At 37.1% G+C, this 22,213-nt stretch overlaps 1 protein-coding gene and 1 long non-coding RNA gene across 3 annotated transcripts in view; one reads left to right on the top strand and one right to left on the bottom strand.

The window, feature by feature from the left end:
- Positions 1 to 2,119: 2,119 nt before the first annotated feature.
- LOC107585657 (uncharacterized) lies at positions 2,120 to 15,274 on the bottom strand. Its single transcript, XR_001609269.1, has 3 exons — positions 15,205 to 15,274; positions 11,657 to 11,663; positions 2,120 to 2,130 (listed from the first exon to the last, which is right to left on the bottom strand). It is a non-coding gene; the product is annotated as an uncharacterized lncRNA (long non-coding RNA).
- An 832-nt stretch (positions 15,275 to 16,106) lies between these two features.
- The window catches only part of LOC107585656 (CBP80/20-dependent translation initiation factor-like), a 75,755-nt gene continuing 69,648 nt past the window's right edge, over positions 16,107 to 22,213 (top strand). For both annotated transcript variants that reach the window (XM_016272770.1, XM_016272769.1), the window contains exon 1: positions 16,107 to 16,254. The gene's annotated coding sequence lies outside the window, so the exon portion shown is untranslated. The remainder of the gene's footprint in view (positions 16,255 to 22,213) is intronic.

Genomic DNA, 22,213 nt, shown 5'->3' with positions numbered 1-22,213 from the left:
CACACTGTTGCTGGTATTTTGGCCCATTCCTCCATGCAGATCTCCTCTAGAGCAGTACTGTTGTGTGTGTGTGTGTGTGTGTGTGTGTGTGTGTGTGTTTGTGTGTGTTCTTCCCTGTGAGTCAGTGTGGTCAGTGTGGTTGTCCGTTCTGAATGCCGTCGCTCAAATGTTATAATCTTCCTCATTTTCGTTTCTCAACAAAAAAGCCAAATAACGTTTATTGCCAAAATGTCTTTTTTTCCGCTGCTGTGTTGATAAAACAAATCAAAACACATTTTTAAGTGCTCTTCACGCAGGTGTCCAGACTGCAGCGCGACACTTCCTCAACACACAAGTCAGATCAGAGTCACACTGAATGTTATGAAGGATTTTGACACATCCGTGTTCACACACACACACACTGGGAGCATCTGCATATTCATAGGGCAGTATGGGGTGAGATTAGTTTTATTGTGAATTAATTTAAAATGTAAATTACAGATTTGGTCCCAGATCATCTTGAGTTTGATCCAAAGGTCTCAGCTAGAATTCTAGATGATTCCAAATCACGCACAAATTCAACTGCAGTCATTTTCAAAGTAATTAAACGTATGTAACACTTTATATACACTCACAGACATAATGAATCTGAGGAGGACAAACTATTTGCACCAATTCACATAATGGCCACAAATTCAATTCATGCATTTTTAAAATTACTTTTACTTTTTTAAAAGTGATCAGAAGTGATTATTTTATTATAGATTATAGAAGTGTTCTTTATAAAACCTTATGTAATCATAAGTTTCCTAATAGTTTTAAAATTGTTAAAGGTAATCTTCACCACTTTATCTAAATTTAATAAATGCATTAATACATTTTGAATGGCATGTAAATTCTAATTTACAAAAATAAAAACTTTTTTTAATTAAATATATTTTAAATTCAGTCTCAATATTTGATGCAATTGCCAAGTGAAATGTTTTAAAATAAGTTTCTTCTGCTTACCAAGGTTGCATTTATTTGGTCAAAAATACAGCAAAAATTTTAATATTGTGAAAAATTATTACAATTTAAAATAGCTGGTTTCTATGTGAATATATTGTAAAATGTAATTTATTTCTGTGATCAAAGCTGAATTTTCAGCATCATCCCTCCAGTCTTCAGTGTCATGTGATCCTTCAGAAATCATTCTAACGTGCTGATTTGCTTAAGAAACATTTCTGATTATTATTATGTGAAAACAGTTGTGCTGCCCAATATTTTATGGAAACTGATACATTTTATTTTTCAGGATTCTTTGATGAATAGAAAGTTCAAAAGAACAACATTTATCTGAAATAGAAATCTTTTGTAACATTATATAAATGTCTTTTGATCAATTTAATGAATCCTTGCTGAATAAAAGTGTTCATTTCTTTTTTTCAGTTAATCCACACCACTCCAGTCCATCAGTTAACATCTTGTGAAGCCAAAAGATGTGTGTTTGTAAGAAACAAATCCATAATTATGATGTTTTTAACTTCAAACTGTTGTTTTCAGCTAAAATACAAGTCTTTTATTCCATTTTATTGTTTTCTTCAGTCAAAAAGTCATCTGGTCTAAATCCGGAGAGAAATATGCACAAATCAAACATAATTTACAAGCCAAAACAGTTCCAAAAAATGTGTGGGTGTATTTTGATGTGAGAGGAGAACAAGGGATGGACTTTTCCACTGGAGGAAGCATTATTGTAGATTATGGACTCGCATTTTAGACAGAAGTGACAGATTGAAGTTAAATGGTCTTAATGATGGATTTGTTTCTTACAAACATGCAGCTTTTTTGCTTCACAAAACATTAACTGATGGACTGGAGTGGTGTGGATTACTTGTGGATTATTGTGATGTTTTTATCAGCTATTTGGACCCTCATTCTGATGGCACCCATTCACTGCAAAAAATTCCTTTAAAAATGGTATTTTGTGGGAAACTACAGTTACCATGGTAGATGTTTTGAAGGGTGTATGACGTGGGTGTGTACATTTTGTAAGCGTGATTATGATATAGGATCCATATGTTTGCTCATAACTGTGTGTGCTTGTTCACACCAGGACATAATATTTGCAGTGAATATTCATATACAATATATACATACTCACATATAGAAAAACTTAATTAGTCTAATGACATAAGGCTTTTTGTCCGCCTGATGTTGTGCTTTTATGTCATTTTTCAGTCTAAAATCCCTAGTTATCATTCACTGTCACTGCATGGCGAAGCTTGCAGAGCATTGAAAAAATTCTCCTTTTGTGTTTTACGGACGCAAATGACATGAGGGTGAGTTCATGAAAACAGTTTTTGAGCATGTTCTAAATGGATTGTGTTTAGTATATTAGAGCAAACAAAAACTGGATCGTTCACAAGATGGAAAGTGGATTGCCTGAGTATAACACTGAAACATTGCTTTTTTGTGAAGCTGCTTTGAAACCTTATGTAGAGTATGCTATTGAATTGAGTTGAATAGAATTTAGTTGAATTGCCAAATTAACTGCCAATATATATTTTTTAAATTCTCTTGAGTTCTGGATTATTCCAGTTTAATTTAACCCATGGATAGAATGAAAATACAAGGTGAAATGTCAAAGCAGCAAGTGTTTGGTCCTGATGAGTTATAAATTTGTTTGATGATCTGAAACATTAAAGTGTGACAAACATGCAAAAAAATAAGAATTCAGGCCAACACTTTTTCATATATATATTTGATCATTGATTTGACATTTATTTGACCAAACATACAGCAAAAACAGTAATATTGTGTAATAATAGGCATATTAGAGTTTAAAATAACTGCTTTCTATGGAAATCCATTTCTGCCACAGATTTAAACACATTTTTTAAATGAAAAGTAGATTAATAGATTAATAATACTGTAGAGTAATAGATTAAGATCTAACCTGCCCTTGGGGAACTCTGTTCAACCTGAGAGATCAAGCGGTCTGATGCTGTGGAGCGATTTTCAGCCTGAATCCTGTAAAGGCATTGTTGAACGTCTAAGATCAACTTCACTTTCTCAAGATATCATTCCATCTAGATTTCTAAAACAGATTTTCAATACTGTTGGACATGATCTTTTAACTATTTTTAATACTAGTCTAATTACTGGGGCTGTTCCTGACTGCCTAAAAACAGTAACTCCATTATTAAAGAGGCCCAATCTTGATTCTTCGAATTTTAATAATTTTAGACCTATATCAAACTTGTTATTTCTTTCTAAGATTCTTGAGAAAATTGTGTTGACCCAGCTGCAGACCCATTTGATGTCAAATAATATTTTTGAAAAATTCCAATCAGGTTTTAAGTCTCAACACAGCACGGAAACTACACTTTTAAAAGTTGTGTATCTTGATTTCCAGGTTGGAGAGCTGTGTTGAGTTACAGGGCAAGGTGTTGAAATGGTTTCAATCTTTTTTAACAAACAGAAGTTTTAGTGTTTCCATTGGCCAACATAATTCGTCCTCATGCCCACTTACTTGTGGGGTGCCACAGGGCTCAATTCTTGCCCCAGTTTTATTTTCTATATTTATGCTACCGATGGGTACTATCTTTGAGAAATATGGAGTGTCCTTCCACCTATACGCGGATGATACTGTATTTTCCCTTGCAGCATAAAAGTAAAGAATTCTTAGGACCTCTGTTGGATTGTCTAAACGAATTAACAATATGATTAAAGCAGAATCTTTTAGTGTTAAACGAGAACAAAACCGAAATCATTTTGTTTGGTTTAAAGTCATATGAAGACTGAGCCCTTCATTTTGCTCATCTCTCTTCTTACTTTACACCCTGCGCTAAAAATCTTGGTGTTCTTTTTTATTACAACCTGGGTTTTGAGAAACAAATGAGTGCAGTGGTCAAATCAAGTTTTCGTTTATCGAAAATCAAATCTTTACTCTCTGTAAAACAGTTTGAACAGATTATTCACTTGTTTGTTCTATATCGTTTAGATTACTGTAATTCACTATACTATGGTATAAGTCAGTCCTCTATAATGCATTTACAGATGGTCCAAAATGCTGCTGCAAGGCAGACGGAGGTTATTAATTAATGATTAAAATTTTAACTTTTGTTTTTAAATCTCTGCATAATCAAGCCCCATCATATCTTTCTGAGGCAATCTCTATTCATAAACCAAATAGGTCCCTAAGATCCAGTTATCTTGGTCTCCTCTCTGCTCCTAGATCGAGATTCCTCTGCAGAGGTGATCGAGCCTTCGCTGTTGCTGGTCCTAGTCAATGGAACAAATTACCAGCTTCTATTAGAGCTGCGCCCTCTTTGCCAGTATTTAAATTCCTGCTTAAAAAATGCTGATGCGGATTTGCTGCTCAAGAAACATTTCTGATTATTACTACTGTTAAAAACAGTCATATACTGTATATGTACATCCTTTCTGCATAGAAATACTTACTAAGTTATAGCTACGTAACACACACACACACACTGACATATAAGCATATATGTTCACTGGTTTATGAGTGTAGTCTAGTCCTACATGTTATTTGTTCAGCTGTAGAGTCTACAATCAGGTTTTAAGTCTCAACACAGCACGGAAACTGCACTTTTAAAAGTTGTAAATTATATTTTACTAGAAACAGATAAAGGGAATGCTGTGGCTTTGGTGCTTTTAGACTTAAGCTCTGCATTTGATATGGTTGACCACAATATCTTGATTTCCAGGTTGGAGAGCTGTGTTGAGTTACAGGGCAAGGTGTTGAAATGGTTTCAATCTTTTTTAACAAACAGAAGTTTTAGTGTTTCCATTGGCCAACATAATTCGTCCTCACGCCCACTTGCTTGTGGGGCATGAACATTGAGCCGTACAAATGAACACAACCCAACAAAACTGACTCATTGCATCGTGGTCTTTTTTTTTTTTTGATACCTTTTCCCAAAAAACCCACCCACTCACCCCCGCATACACACATCCATGCCAGAGCCTGTAGACACACTCATTAAGAGACTACAGGTAACACACACACACACACACACCTTCTCATGGCACACCACACTGCAGGCCTCAGCATCTGCCTGCTGACACACACACACGGCCCCTCCACCCAAACACTCAAACAAACACAGCACCCACCCTCAACGCTTCCCTAAAAAGAGTGTCTGCCCACAAAGTCAAGTTCAAACACACTCCAAACCCTCTTTGTTCAATAGACATACACACACACAGAGGCAGGCTGTGGTTTAGGGTCTGGGGGTTTTATTTAAATCCGTAGAACCCTTCAGGTGTTCAGTGATGTGAAGACACCCTTTATGCCCCAACAACATCCAACACATGTGTGACGCCCCGTTTTATGTTTAATTATGACAAAATACTTTGAATCTACAATGGAGTTTGCTGACACTTAAAATGTTTGTCTGTTAAAATGAACAGAATCGTATTCTTTCTACCTCATTTGCATTTATTTATTTATCCATCCATAATGAGGTAAACTATTTACTGTATTACATTAACGGGGATCAACATTGAGAATGAGTACAAAATCTAAAATGTAATTGTAAAACTGTATGTCCTTGCATTAGATGCAAAAAAAAGTAAAACAAATGTTCATGGTTAATGTTATGAACTACATAATATTTCATATTTCACCCCCACATTAAAATGATGAATTTTGCATATATTTTACATATTTTGAACAGATCACTTCCCCAAAAAGAGTGTCTGCCCACAAAGTCAAGTTCAAACACACTCGAAACCCTCTTTGATCAATAGACCGACCATAAACACTCACACACACACACAGAGGCAGGCTGTGGTTTAGGGTCTGGGGGTTTTATTTAAATCCGTAGAACCCTTCAGGTGTTCAGTGATGTGAAGACACCCTTTATGCCCCAACAACATCCAACACATGTGTGACGCCCCGTTTTATGTTTAATTATGACAAAATACTTTGAATCTACAATGGAGTTTGCTGACACTTAAAATGTTTGTCTGTTAAAATGAACAGAATCATATTCTTTCTACCTCATTTGCATTTATTTATTTATCCATCCATAATGAGGTAAACTATTTACTGTATTACATTAACGGGGATCAACATTGAGAATGAGTACAAAATCTAAAATGTAATTGTAAAACTGTATGTCCTTGCATTAGATGCAAAAAAAAGTAAAACAAATGTTCATGGTTAATGTTATGAACTACATAATATTTCATATTTCACCCCCACATTAAAATGATGAATTTTGCATATATTTTACATATTTTGAACTATTTATTTACTATTTATTTACTTATCCAATCTTTCACAGATCATTTACACTGCCTTTAATGTACTTTCATGTACAGTCTTTCTTTTCTATAAGGTACAAATTATTTGTTTTATTACATTAATAAGCATCACCCTTGAGAATGAGTACAAAATCTGCAAAAAATGTACATATATTTGACATATTTAGAACAATTAAGTTTTAATTACTATTTAGTTAGTTATCCAGCATTTTGTAGATCACAATATATATTTTTAAATGCCTTTAATGTATTTTCATTTATTTTAATCTTTGTAATACAGTATTTCTTTCTATACAGTAATAAGGTTTAAAACAATGCATCATCATTGAGAATTATAAGTACACAGTCTGCTCAAATGTTATTGTAAAACCATTCTTACATCACATTGAACTGAATGCAGCAATTCAAGTGGATTTATGAAAAATTTTTAACCGCTTTTTTTTTTTTATCTTTAGTTTCATGAATGACACCCGTTCTATTTAATCCATAAAATATACTTTACTATATTTTCTTTAGATTTTGGTGTAAAGCGTGAATCCAAGGCATGTTTTAGAGAGATTCACTGACAGTTCTAGGTGTGACTTAACAGTCCAAGACCACTGCAGATGTAAAAAGAAGTTTCAAAACCTGTAAGTCACTCCACCTGCTGCGCTCAGTATATTTTTGGAGTGCTAAATGATCTCCCTCCCTCAGAAATCCACTGTGATTTACCAACAGTAAATATGCAATTAGTGTAAATAGTTTGGACGATGTTCACGTCCTCCAAACCCAGACACGATGATGAAGGAACGCCGGATGCTGCTGAAATGCATTCACAAAAGCTTGGGCTCTGCCCAGAAAAACCCCCACAGAAAGCGAGGTTGCAGTCACACCATGCGGTTTTTGTCCCGGCCTGACGCTGGGGGTGATTATGAGCAGGATTCCAGTCTGTTCGGGGCAGGAAAGGAGGGCAGGGGTTTGGTCTAATTAAACATTAGGCTGGTAAAGCCGTTAGTCTTTATGTGGGTTCGGTTTTGGCGAGAGCCAGTGTATCCAGTGAGACTTGATTTCACTTTACGCCCCTCTGACACAACAGGGCATGTTTTTAAGACACGAGCGCAGGGTGTGGGGTGACTGTTTGTTCTCCAACAGTCTTAACTGGGACGCATTCTGCTTCGACCCTCATCGTGCGTTCCATTTTTTGGTTTGTTTTCCTTCCCCTGCCGCCTTCGGCCTGATATCGATCCGGTGGGTTGATAACTAGTCTTGTTCATATGCAAAAACCTGGTTGATTTAAAATTCATGGTTTGAAACCTACACCCACTGAAGCAACTCACGACTGAAATCAAAACACCGTTGATCAACGTCTAAGATGGGTGTGCAGATTACACTGATAAATGCAGATTATTCTAGCTCTTTAACCTTAACCGACGGGTTTTTGATGGGTTTGGCTGCTCTTCTGATTTAATTCATCTGTCGCCACCTTTTATAAACTCCAATAGCATCATAATTAATCACCAGGGTGTGATTATGGGGTTTGACGTTTGATTCTTATAAACCTGCTCTAATTCTTGCCACTTTCCTGTAAATTGCTTTAGTAAAAAGGTGCCTGCTAAAGAACAACAAAAAAAAGAGTTTACATGCATTTGTTCACAATAGCCCTCAAAAATATGTCTTACATAATAAATAAAAAATGAATGAATGTCAGTGCAGTAGATCAAGCGTCTGTATCAGGATCTTTTCTCTTCACTGGCATCACAAGTCTTAATGTGTTTGAATCTGATTTTTAGTGCGGTATGAAGTCGGTTCTGCTTATTTCGTTTACTTGTAGAATGTGTTTTTCTTAGCACTCAATATAGGTCAATGTTTATAAGGTCAGATACGAAACACTGTAGCAAATTCACCTATATTTATGAAAAATTAAATTCACACTAGTGATAATCTGATGATGGAGACTGAATGAATACTGACATTTCATAAGTGTTTCTTTATCTACCTTTCAAAAGTTTGGGGTCAGTAAGATTTAATTTAAAAGAAATGAATATGAAGGATGCATTAAATTGACATTAAAGACATTTATAATGTTACAAAAGATTTCTATTTCAAATAAATGCTATTCTTTTGAACTTTCTATTCATCAAAGTTTCCACAAAAATATTGGGCAGCACAACTGTTTCCAACATTGATAATAAATCAGCATATTAGAATGATTTCTGAAGGATCATGTGACACTGAAGACTGGAGTAATGATGCTGAAAATTCAGTTTTGAGCACAGCAATCAATTACTTTTTTTCTTTTAAATATTTACATAAAAACAGCTATTTTGAATTGTAATAATATTTCACAATATTACTGTTTTTACAGGATCAAATAAATGCAGCCTTGGTGAGCAGAAGAGACTTCTTTCAAAAAAATTTAAAAATCTGTATATATATACAATATAATGTATTTTAAAGGGGTCATATGATGCGATTTCAAGTTTTCCTTTCTCTTTGGGGTGTTACAAGCTGATTGTGCATAGATAAGATCCCTGAAGTTGCAAAGACTAAAGTCTCAAAACCAAAGAGATATTCTTTATCAAAGTTAAGACTCTGCCACGCCCCCCTAAAACGGCTCGTTCTAACACGCCCCCACATATCTACCTCACTATGTGGAAATATTTGCATAATGCCGCCCAAATGTGCACGCAAAGAAAGAAGGCGTGGTTTCAGTAACCGCAGTTAGTGTTGAAGCAGCATGTCAGGGAGACGCTGTGTGTTTCTAGGCGAAAGCAAAAGCACTTTATTTGGCCTTCCGGAAGTAGATGCATTTAGGAATCTTTAAGATGACTTACAACAGAACAGCAATGCATTTTATGGACGACCGTTTCGTGAACCTAGGAGAGGAGGTAATTCTGACTTTGCTATGACAATCTGGCGCTTCTGAATCAGCTACTGTTTTGTTATTAGTTTAAGTATTTGCTATAATACTTAAACAATAATGTACAGTATTTGAAAAATAATGTGTTTTTTGAACATTAAAGCATGTCAACATATTCCGTTACACCAAATACACCAAATAATGATCTTTAAAAAAGCATCATATGACCCCTTTAAATAAATTCTTCCTTCTGTCAGGACATAGTAGAAATATTGCTTTTACATATTTATTTTAATCTTATTTTTAATATAGAAAGCATTGGTCTGAGGACAGAAATGTTTTCATAATTTTGATGAAAAATAATCAAATGAAATGGTGCATTTGTGTTAATTGTGTTAAATAATGACAGGTAATTTTTTAACTCATATCTAAGGAATCAGCAAGTGTCTGAATACAGTATTTGTGTCTCATTTGTGTTGAGTTTCTGTCAGGTGCCCTCACTTCTTTTTAGGAACACCACTGCTTTAAGTTATACTGAAAATTGTCAAATTATTGTTTATGAGAATCTGTTAACGCAAAACACAAAAGAAATTTGACATGTTTTAGCCAGTCATTCTTTTTTGCCGTCTGGCAGCTAACTTAAAAGATGAAGCACCAGATTGTTTCTGCTTTCACAATACAAAAGAGTAAGAAAATTAGTAAATGTGTTTAACAAATAGACATGTGGGTCGCTGAAACAGTGGGACAGTTTGTGGAAATCTGGTCATTTTAACATATAAAGTTGATGACATGATCCTCTGGCTGAGAGCAGCAGAGACGTGGAGGTTTAAAGACTGTCTGCTGAAGGATCTCTCTCACACACACACACACACACACACACACACAGAAAATGTGCCAATCTGTGCTTAACAAGGTGTCCAGACAGGAACTGTAATAGAAAACAGCAATAAAATGTGACTGTCCAACCGAGAGCGACATTCAAACGAGCATCAGTCTCTCAGGAATGCTCATTAAAGAAGAAATTATCCAGAAGCAGAGTTCATTTAACATCTGTGACACGTGCTGAACACCAGCTCACTCTGTCCCTAATGTGTTTAAGGACTGCTTGTGATTTAAAAAATATATCGTTTTTACATTTATATGTTATATATATATATATTTTTTTTTTTTTTTTATAAGGATAATGTCTGTTTTGTAGGTTCTTCAGATCAGTGTTTTTGTTTATGGAATATTCATCTAAACAATAACATCAGAAAACAAAATAAAGATTCTTATCAAGAATCATATTTTGATGTATAGACTTCTTCAGATCAGTATTTTGGTTTATGAAATATTAGTAATATTAAAAATCAGGAAAAATAATATATAAATAAAGATAGCCTTCTTATCAAGACCTTTTTTTTCATGTTTTTGGAGATTAACAAAGATCTGCATGTTTATAAGTGTTTGTTTATGAATAGTAATATTACAAAGAAAGAATGAAACAAGTAAATAAATAGGCTTATTATCCAGAACCATATTTTTTTAATTGTTCTTTAAAGATTAATAGTTTTTGTTGTTTTATAGGTTCTTTATTAATTTTAAACAGGAGGATAAAACAATTAAGATTGGCTGTAGAATAATAATTTGCTATATAGATTGCATTTATTTAATTATTTGTTTATAGTTTTTGCAATCTGTTCGTTGGAAGCTAATAAAAGTTCTAATAAAGTTTAGTTCTTGGTGTTATATCAATTCTTCAGATCAGTGTTTTGTCTTATGAAATATTATTAATATTAAAATCTGAAAAAATAGGCCTATATACACATAAACACACATGGTTTCCTAAAGAACAAAAAGTTAAACTATGTTCTCTTGTAACATCAGACTCCAAAACCCCTTTGGGTTTAATCGCAGCCTGTATTTTTAAGAGTGTGTTTAGTAAAAACTTATTTTTCTGCACCTACATGACTGAATCTGTGAATTGAACTAGATGGGAAAGTGTGTAATAAGGAGCTGTGTCTCTCTGTGTCTGTCTGTCTCTCTCTCACCCTCCTTCTCCTGTACCTGACACCTTCTACATCCTCCATGAACTTCTCTCTTCGGCCCATCTGCCCCCTTACCACCTCTCCCACACTCTTCCAGCTCACCCACCTACTCAACGGGTGCTCACACACTCACCCAGAGCCCGACGCCGCCAGCGGCCGCAGCAGGGGGCCCGACGCAGTACCGCCGACCACCCACAGGGGGCAACACGACACGCATGCATAGGCTATTCCGAGAAAAAAATACACATTTTTAAAGTGGAGTGATTCTAAACTACGTTCAGCATGCTACTTTACTATTTCTGCAGCATGCTTTTATGCATGCACTTTTTTTAGAATGCTTAAAATGTGCAGTATACAACAGATCACACTGTATCCCACAATGCAATGCACTTTTCCGTTCATTTCCAGTGTAATGACGGAAACTTAATGACTTCCAGTCTGTGATTAGAGAGCCATGAGTTGTAAAATATGTAAAACTATTGACAATGCATGCAACTCAAATTAATCACGGAAAATAATGAGGTCATGTGACAACAATGCAGCTTGTTACTGTTTGGAATCTTTTTGTTGCATATTGAATGTTGTTTCACTTAAAAAAGAATAGCAGCCTAGCCTATGCAGTAGGGCCTATAGTCTAGAGTTGCATTAAAGTCTAAACACAATTAAAAACAATTATAGCGTATTATTGTAATTATAAGGGTCTCTGCTAGTGTGGACTGATGGCATATGTTGGACAGCAGTAAGAAATGGACTGAGAACCGCTCACACACACACACACACACACACACACAACCGCTCACACACACACACACACACACACACACACACACACACACTCTCACTCACACACACACACTCTCAATCACACACACACACACTCACTCACACACACACACACACTCTCAATCACACACACTCACACATCGCAGACACAGACACGCACACACACACACACACACACACACACACACACACACACACACACACACACACACACACACGGCGATCGTCTGGCCGGCTTTCTGTCCCCACCTGCTGGCTAAAGAGCCAAACACGCACTGAGTGAGGATTTGTGTGTTTGTAACACCTACTAGTCTTCAATTATGTTTAAATGTTCAGCCGTTTAAGCTCAAAACCGCATGTCAGTCGTCTCTCTGTCTGGAGCCGGACAGAAACATGCTGATGTGTGCTGCTGAAAAACTCAACTGCATTTTTACATTTATTTTTAAAAACAAATGTGAGTGGTGTTTGCCTGTGTGAAACTTGCCCTTGTAATGCTAGAATATTGTGGGAGGTTTCCGGGGCGTTGCTATGCAGATGCTAATGTGTTCTGAATGTTATAGCACATTGCTATGTGGTTTCTAGGGAGTTACTAGGGTCTTATGGGTATTGCTATGCAGTTGCTAAGGTGTTCAGAGTGTTTTAGCACGTTGGCATGTTGTTTCTAATGAGTTCCTAGGGTGCTCTGGGTGGTTTCCAGGGTGTTGCTATGCAGACGCTAAGGTTTTCAGAGTGCTTTTATCATATTGCTAAGTGGTTTCTAGGGAGTTACTAGGGTCTTCTGGGTATTGTTATGCAGTTACTAAGGTGGTCGTTGTGTTTGTTTCATTCTGGGTATTGCTATGCAGTTACTAAGTTGTTCATTGTGTTTTTATCACATTGTTTCGTAGGGCGTTACTAGGGAACTCTGGGTGGCTTCCAGGGCATTACTAAGCAATTGCTAAGGTTTTCTGAGTGTTTTTGTGTCATTGTAGGGAGTTACTTGGGTATTCTGGGTGGTTTTCAGGGCGTTGCCATGCAGTTGCTAAAGTGTTTGGAGTGTTTTAGCACGTTGCCTTGCGGTTTCTAGGGAGTTGCTTGGGTGTTCAAGATGGCTTCCAGAGTGTATTTATGCAGTTGCTAAGGAGTTCAGAGTGCTTTTAGCACGTTGTTATGGTGTTCTAGGGAATTGCTAGGGTGTTCTGGGTAGTTTCCAGGGTGTTGCTATGCAGTTGCTAAGCTATACAAATTATTTTATCACATTGCTATGTGGTTTCTAGGGAGTTGCTAGGGAGCTCTGTGGGATGGAGTGCTTTTATTATATTGCTTTGTGGACTTATTGAGGTGTTCTGGGTGTTGCTATGCAGTTGCTAAGGTGTTCAGAATGTTTTTAGCACGTTGCCATGTGGTTTCTAGGGAGTTGCTAGGGAGTTCTCGGTGGCTTCCAGTGCGTTGCTATGCAGTTGCTAAGGTGTTCCAATTATTTTATCACATTGCTATGTGGTTTCTAGGGAGTTGCTAGGGAGCTCTGGGTGGTTCCCAGGGCGTTGCCGTGTTGCTACAGTGTTTGTTGTGTTTTTAGAATGATGCTAGGAGGGGTGGATTCCAGGGCATTGCTACTAGGCCGTTTCTAAGGTAATCTGAGTGGTTGTTAGAGTGTTGCTATGCTGTTTCTAGGTGGTTGCTAGGGTGCTTTGGGCATTTTCTTACTGAGTTTGTCCTGTTTTAAGTCTGGTGAAGTATCCACCTCTCCTCAACAAGACCATAATCACTACCATATAATGGTTTTCAATTTACATAACAATGACTGTAAAATATGAAATTTACATATGGGAAAATCATATTGTGAGTTTTGATATTTGGGATATGGTCACTCATCAAGTTACATTTGATTGGCCATTGGGCTAGTTTTGTTCCACAAATCTGGCAACCCTGCTGATAGTTCATCTGGCTGTCATTCAGATCCACAGACGGACGAGTGATGTTGTCGTGAGCAGGTGCGGAGGTGGCTGAACGCAGGGCCTGATGTTGTTTATGTTTGGGACGGGGCCGTAGAGCAGAAGGAAGGGAGGTGGCCGTTCTGCATAATTCCACGTTTCAGTTTTTAAACGCAGGCCACAGCCTCACAGAAATATCATCACGCCTAGATATGTGGGGGCGTGTTCGAACGAGCCGTTTTAGGTAGGCGTGGCTGACTCTTAACTTTTATAAAGAATATCTCTTTGGATTTGAGACTTTAGTCTTTGCAACTTTACAGATCTTCTTTATGCAGCAAGAGCTTGTAACACTCCAGAGAGAAAGTAAAAATAGAAATCGCATCATATGACCCCTTTAATTAACATTAAAATGAAAAAAAAAATAAAATAAATAAAATATAAAAATAAAATGTAATTAAAACTACTAACAAAAACTTGAATACTATGTAAGTAATGTTAAAATAATACTGGTTTGTTTGTTTGTTTATCCGTTTGACAATAATTACATTTTATTGTTGTCTATTAACTAAAACTTAAACCATAAAAAGTCAAATAAAAAATAATATATGATATAAAAAATATAAAAACGAAAATTAAATATAGAAATAAAATCTAATTTAAAATATTAACAAAAACTATAGTAGTGCATCAGTGATACTAAAATAGCACTGGTTTATTGTAATGTTTATTTTGTATCTATTTATTTTTATCAGACGTTTTGGTTGCAATGGCAAATTTTTAGGTTAAGTGTTTTTGTAATTGTCAAGCAGCAAATAGGAAAAGAGGACAACGGGTAATAGTGAGTAACAACCAAACAACAAACTTAAACTAGCAAAACTGTCTGGATGCTACTGATTTTTGGCATCATGAAGTCTCTCAGGAGGAAATGGAGATTTTGAGGTGCTCTCAAAGAACGGGGGCCGGTGTGTGTGGAGGCCTGCTCTGGTGACAGGCTGTCCAGGCCGGGCGAGAGATGGAGTGATAGAGAGGATGGAGGAAGAGTCTGCAGGAAGATGGATCACACCAGGAAGATTAATTAGTCTCTGACAGCGACAGCTAAAGTGTTATTGCCATCTGGAGAGTGTGGAACTTCAGGAGACTTCTGAGTGTCAGTGTGTGTGTGTGTGTGTGTGTGTGTAAGACATTAGCTTGGCAGTGCTGTTATTGATGAAAACAGTTCTGGCCAAAATGGCCAAGCGACTGAAAGGTGTCGAAGAAGGACATCACATGCGATGACCTTCACAAACAAAGTGATAATTGTGTGTGTGCGTGTGAACATGTGTTTTTGGCATGTAGAGGGAGGCGACTTTTCACTTGTCTTTTTAAAATCTTCTCAAAATAGGCCTACATAATAGTCAGGGAAGCGCCATATTTAATTTCCGACGGGAATGAAAACGAGGCTGTGAGGGACTGAAGTACAGGGTTGCCAAGTCCGTGGTTTTCCCGCGAAATTGGCCTACTTTTAAACAGATTTCCCCCCCGCGGGTAAAACGTTTGAAATATTGCATGGATTATATTTGGAATATTTGTATTGAGATCTTTTATATCCTACCATTGATAAAACTGCGCTAGATGTTAAGTTTTGTGAAGGAGGGTCACTGGTTTTGAGCTGTGTTTATGATAACTATGAAATAGTGGTTTTTGATTTGTATAAAATAGATATGGTATATTATATTTAAAGTTTTGATAGTTGGGATATCGCCGTTGTGTTGCTGTTTGGGTTGGTTTTGTTCTGCAAACCTGGCAACCCTAGTATTATTGTTTAACAATTGACCGATTATTCAGTTTACGAAACGTCTTTCCGAAAAAAGGTGGACAAAACTCCATAAAACAGTTCATATACAGTATATTACACATTATACACTGCCATACCCTAAAACAAAAACTTCACAAGGAGTGCAGTGCAACTCAACAAATATAATGTGTAGAGGGGTTTTTTTTTTTTTTTTTTTTTTTGGCTACGTCTATAACTAGGTTATGTCTTCATTATAAATTAAAGAAATATATGTTCCAGTTAAATAGCCCAAATGCAAAGTATTACAAAACCATGTGTCTTTTACTGAACTTGCACAAGAGGGCGACAGTGAACAGACAAAGAGCCACAGAGTGCGACAGATGATATTTATGACTGCTAGGGGGCATCAGAAAACAAGGAAAGAGATATTGATAAACGTTGGCTAAATGCACTTTTATATGCCATCTAATATGTGCTAGCTATTATGCGACTGAATATGCTCTGTGTATTGTGCGTGTGTGTGTGTGTGTGAGAGAGAGAGAGGGACGCAGGCTAATCTATCCCTCCCGGACACGTCTCTGTCCACGGGAAACACTCATGACCGGGCGGATTTAACCCCGGAGGACACCCGGCGATCCCCGCAGGCCCGATCGCAGATCTCCGGTGAGTATTTGCGTGTGTTTAGCCGCAGATCTGAAGGTCTCGCCGGTTTGGGGTGTTTACTGTGGCGTATCCAGCGCAGCCTGTAGTAACAGCGCACGACCGGATGGAACGTTACATTGTAACACCTCACAATAGCTGCGATCCGCAACTTTGTATCTTGTTGTTGATAGAATGTGTATCGGTTTGATCTGGCGGCGGCGGCGCTTTGATCACAGAGAAATGACCGATGTCTGGCGTTCTGATTGAACCTGATGACAGCTCAGATTCTTCTGATCACTGTGTGTGTTTTGGTTTTATTGTTGCTGTTTTGAAAGTATCCAGCCATAGAACGAATTTAAAGCAATAAAGGCACAACTGTTATGATTTTTGGAGAATAAACTGTCAGATGTGTTAGTGTTAAGTGATTAACTGATCTGGGGTCTGTCGGTGTCTATATAACTCTCCTCATCTTGATCATCATGAGAGTTCCTGCAGTCTCAGAGCTGGATTCTGCTGACCGGTTCTGGACTGTATTACCGGTTTCATATCACATCGATCTCCGGTGTGGTTGCATCAGACAAGGGCAGGGCCACAAACACACACATATGCCTGCATGCAGTTAAACAGCCCTGATTTCCCCCCCACTGCTTCACCCTCCTCATCAGCAGTGACTCGCAGCTGGGCTGCATTTACACTAGTGATAAATAGGCCCTTTTTTCAGCTGCACTGATTATTTCTATTAAAGGTGTAGTTCACCCAAAATACAAAAATGCTGAATTAAATTTTTTTATTTTATTTTTTATTATCCGAACAGATTTGGAGAAATGTAGCATTAAGTCACTTGCTCACCAATGGATGCTCTGCAGTGAATGGGTGCCGTCAGAATGAGAGTCCAAACAGCTGATAAAAACATCACAATAATCCACACCACTCCAGTCCATCAGTTAACATCTTCAGAAGCCAAAAGCTGTGTGTTCGTAAGAAACAAATCCATCATTAAGGCCTTTTTAACTTCAAACCATTGCTTCTGTTGCTTCCTCTATCTGTAACATTGTCTTCTGTTGTAAAAAAGTCATCTGGTCTGAATCAGGAGAGAAATCTGCACAGATCACACACTGTTTACAAGCCAAAACAGTTCTAAATGAATATGTGGGTGATTCTGATGTGAGAGACAACAGGAGATGGACTTCCCAGGGAAGCGTTATTATAGATTATGGACTCATATTTTGGCCAGAAGTATCCGTTTAAAGTTAAATGTCTTAATGATGCATTTGTTTCTTACAAGCACACAGCATTTCACTTCACAAGATGTTCATTAATGGACTGGAGTTGTGTGGGTTATTGTGATGTTTTTATCAGCTGTTTGATCTCGCATTCTGACGGCACCCATTCACTGCAGAGCATCCATTGGTGAGTGATGTAAGTGAATATTTTTGGTTGAACTATTCCTTTAAGAGTGTCTGTTATATTCATTCACTCTCTGACCTCCAGCTGTCCGGTTCATTTATGAGATCCTGGATTTGTCTGATTCGGCATATAAAGCAGTAGTTATCAGAGAGTCTAGTCTATACTGTTTGCTGTTACCAGCATTGTGGCCAATAGTTTGGATGTCAGGTAGGCTATATTCAGCATAATTGTACTAATTACATGCTGTATGTAATCATCTTCATCTCTTACTGGGGCATTAGTGCATTATTTAGCTGTGACTGTGCATGCCTTTGTAATCAGAATAATTATCCGATTCTAGATCAGGGTCAGACACATTTGCTGTGTCATATTCTTTGTTGCATAATTATGACTTGATTACATGCAATAGATCTGCATGCGTATACATATATAATGGACCAGTGAGGCTGGCTGTCACAAAGGTATGTAAGAGTTTTGAGTGAAATATCTTGTTCATGAATGAAAACCTCTCAAATCTTTGAATGTTGACAGTTCTTTTTTTTTTTTTTGTGGTTGCATAATTGTAGCACTGATTAAATCTAGCTCCTAGCTCTAGCTCCTGTCCTGTTATTTATATTTATTATATTGCTGTAGTCAAAGATTCATGCATGTTTTGGTGATGTAACTGCAGTCAGTTTTAAATATATAGGGGGAAATATTTGAAGGGATTGGAGCTGTCTCACAAATCACTGTGAATTTCTCAGGATGTATGGAGGTATGTATGTGTGTATACAGAGAGAGAGACATGTCTACACAGGCACATCATATAGCAGAGCAATTTCACTCTTCATAATAATATAAATGCTAAATTAGCAGCATAAGAATGTCCTTTGACTGTATACACTTATAGTATCTGTAACACTTCAGTCTGACTCAATCAATCTCAGAGCAGTGGATTCAGTGTGATTGGATGTGAAAGATTACATTCTGTCCTGTGTGTGTGTGTGTGTGTGTGTGTGGCAGGTTTGGTGAGAATTGTGTGCACGTTTGCAGATTATGGCTGGACTGTCAGATCTGATGAGAAAACTTTAAAAGCTCTATACGAAAAAGCAATAAAAAACTTATTAGAGTTCATTAATTTGTCTCATAGTCATGAAGATTCAAGATTTTTATTTGTCACATACACAGTTATATACAGAATACAACCTGCAATGAAATATTAATCTTGTCAACTGCTTAGACGGTGTATAAAATATATAAAAAGATAAACATATAATGAAATTAAATAATGAAAAAATGAGTAAACCTAAAATAGTGCAAAGACTAAAATAGTTAAAATTGTCAGACACATAATGGCTGTTTTGCTGAATCGTGTTGCATAGCTCAAGATGCTCTGAAATTTAAATACATTCCGTGGATTATCATATTACTTCCTAAGTAACATTCATTTACATTTTTAAATAATGTTCAAACATTCACAGACAGCTTCATGTTCTTTACCATTTTGGTTTGCAATTACATTTGACTAAAATTAATTTATGATGAGGGATGATGTATACTGTGAACACTAACATCATAATGCACTTATGTAATTTCACCTCTTGTTGTATAAAATCTATTCCTTGACAAGAGAGGCTTTGTTTGTCTCATAGAGCAGTGCTGATAGGGCTGTTTTAGCCGCCCACATTTGTTTATCCAATCCCTGCTGCTCTCATCATGAACTAAGATTCTGATTGGCTCAGTCCGACATTGTCTGTGCTTCTCATTGGTCGTTTGTGGTGCTGTGTGAGTTGGAATATGTTCACTTCCTGCTTCTTCAGCCAATCAGAGCTGCCGAATCTCATCACATTCCATTGGGATTCAGATCACATCATGAGTGTGTGAGAGAGGTAGAGACATCGGTGTATGTGTGTGTGTTGTCTCTCCCTTTCCGGCTGTAATTGAGTTTTGTGGGCCTGTAGTTAAAAGACTGTGGTCGTTTCATATCTCGCATGTTCAGCATATTCTCATGTTACTGTGCTTGTTGTACAGAAAGACCATTTAAACAGCAGTTTTATATTGACAGTCTCTACAGATACATTGATAATTGCTAAACTGGTAAACTAAACTCCTATGGATTATCCTGGCTGTATGTTTTACTATTTATTATTTATTTTAAATGCAAATGAATAGTGTCAATGCTTATGTATCCTGGATAATAGTGTGCATATGTGCTGCTGAACACAATAACCTTTAGAGTAGAAATTAAAGAATTCGACGTTGCATTGTTGTAGATGACGTTGTTCATTGTAGGTCATACAGTACGGAGAGTGCGGCATTATCTGTCTTAAAAAGCTTTTATATGAGCTTCATCGGTGGTTGTCTGTCATTGTAGATGTTGTTTTGTTTTGTTTTTACTTCTGTTTGGTTGTACTTTAAATGATTAGAGAATAAATTCTTGGTGTATATTATTTGAAGATCTGTTTGGTTGTAGTTTAACTAGATTAGAAAATAGTATCCATACCATAGTATCATGGTACTATGATAAACTGATTATATCAGCTAATCAGCCAGTATTTGACCATTTTAAAGGGGTCATATGATGTTGCTAAAAAGAACATTATTTTGTGTATTTGGTGTAATGAAATGTGTTTATGCGGTTTAAGGTTCAAAAAACACATTATTTTCCACATACTGTACATTATTGTTTCTCCTCTATGCCCCGCCTTTTTGAAACGCGTCGATTTTTACAAAGCTCATCGGTCTGAAAAGTGAGGTGTGCTCTGATTGGCCAGCTATCCAGTGCGTTGTGATTGGCCGAATACCTCAAGCATGTGATGGAAATGTTACGCCCCTTACCATATTGTGATGCCGTGTCCGGCCGGAGCGATGAGACAAAAACATTAAAACCCATTATAAACGAGGCATTTGTTGCATCCAGTGGGGACTTATACTGTCTTTTTACGTGTTGCATTGCATCGCAATGAACTATGAACAATGAACCAAAAAACCATGTTTGCATTTGTGATCGGAGAAATGACAAACTACAAACTCTACTCTACACTGCTCAAAACTCGCGTTTGAATCGTCAGTGGCAAATTCTTTAAATATAAAAAACGTAATTACAGGCTGTGACTCAGAACAGCCGGCATTGTAGTCTACTCTCCCAGGATCAGGAAACAGTCCTCCATAAAATGCGCTGCACACATCTGAATATTTCAGTTGAACTGTTCTGGAACAGTGTTGTAAATACAACTTAACCACTGATTTCTAGTCATGTCCTCTTTTGGAAGGCCAAACAAAGTAGTTTCACTTTCACAACAAAACACAGCGTCACACACGGCGGGCTTGAGTGAGCAGCGGCCGGTAGGCTTGCGGCAACCGCATGTGACAACCCCGGGCTGGACTCCGCTTCGTCCACGGTGAAAGCCGATCCAGCGATCCACAGCGTCAAGTTGATGTATTTCCTCAGCGACCAGCACGGATCAGCTCCAGGCATGACGAAGCAGATATCATCCTCTTTTGGAAGACCAAACAAAGTACTTTCGCTTTCACAACGAAGCACACAGTACCTTCACGATATGGCGGCAGCAACAATACTACAACGAGAATAAAAGTTACGCCTTCTTTCTTTGCGTGAACATTTGTGCGGCATTATGCAAATCTTCCCACATAGAGAGGTAGATATGTGGGGGTGTGTTAGAACGAGCCGTTTTAGGTAGGCTTGGTTGACTCTTAACTTTTATAAAGAATATCTCTTTGGATTTGAGACTTTAGTCGTTGCAACTTTACAGATCTTCTTTATGCACCAAGAGCTTGTAACGCTCCAAAGAGAAAGGAAAAATTGAAATCGCATCATATGACCCCTTTAAGATGATCCACATCCAAATTTGATATACAATGGCATTCAATAAGGCATCAGGAGCCTGATCTCTAGGTTTGAGCATAGATATTCAACAAGATCTGATCTGTGAATGAATCATAGTTGGTTGTGTGAGTGAATCGCCCATCATTCATTGAGCTGATGTTGTTCACTGTTGATTTCTTCTTGGGTTGTTTTGAGTTAAGCAGTGATCACATGATGAAGAATAAGACTGTATACACAGATTAGATCTTGTAGTTTGAGTGAAGGTTTGGTATTGTTCTGCTTTAGAACAGAACAATAGAAGTATTGTTTCTTTTGTACTGGTGCTGCTGGGCTTTAGTTTTACACCATCATCATTTCCAGCACTAAAGCCCTTTCCTGGAGTTTCCTAAACCTCTGATCCTTAGTGATGCTCAGATTTTAAGAAGATCTTTGGTCTCTGAAGATCTGTGGTTCATTCCGTTAGATGTTTTGGACCATTCAGGCTTTATTTTGATAAACCTCCCCAGAGCTGCATCATTTTGGGGGGGGGGGGAATGTGGCGAATGTGCTTGTTTGTAGGGCTGCACAATTTGGCCAACATTTTGCGATTATTTATCAATATGCCTGACTTGTCTGTAAAACATACGTTTTTGGCCCAATTTTTTATGTCATGAGACAACGATTTTTATCAGGACAAATGTCCTTTCAAAAGTTAAATTCAAAAATTAAATTTTATAAAATGTTTTTTTATTTATTTTATTGTATTTA

This window comes from Sinocyclocheilus grahami, unplaced genomic scaffold, assembly GCF_001515645.1.
Source record: "Sinocyclocheilus grahami isolate Dianchi unplaced genomic scaffold, SAMN03320097.WGS_v1.1 scaffold73.1, whole genome shotgun sequence".
NCBI classification, from domain to species: domain Eukaryota; kingdom Metazoa; phylum Chordata; class Actinopteri; order Cypriniformes; family Cyprinidae; genus Sinocyclocheilus; species Sinocyclocheilus grahami.
The sequence above is the reverse complement of the archived record's forward strand: the minus strand, read 5'-3'. Positions and strand labels throughout refer to the sequence as shown.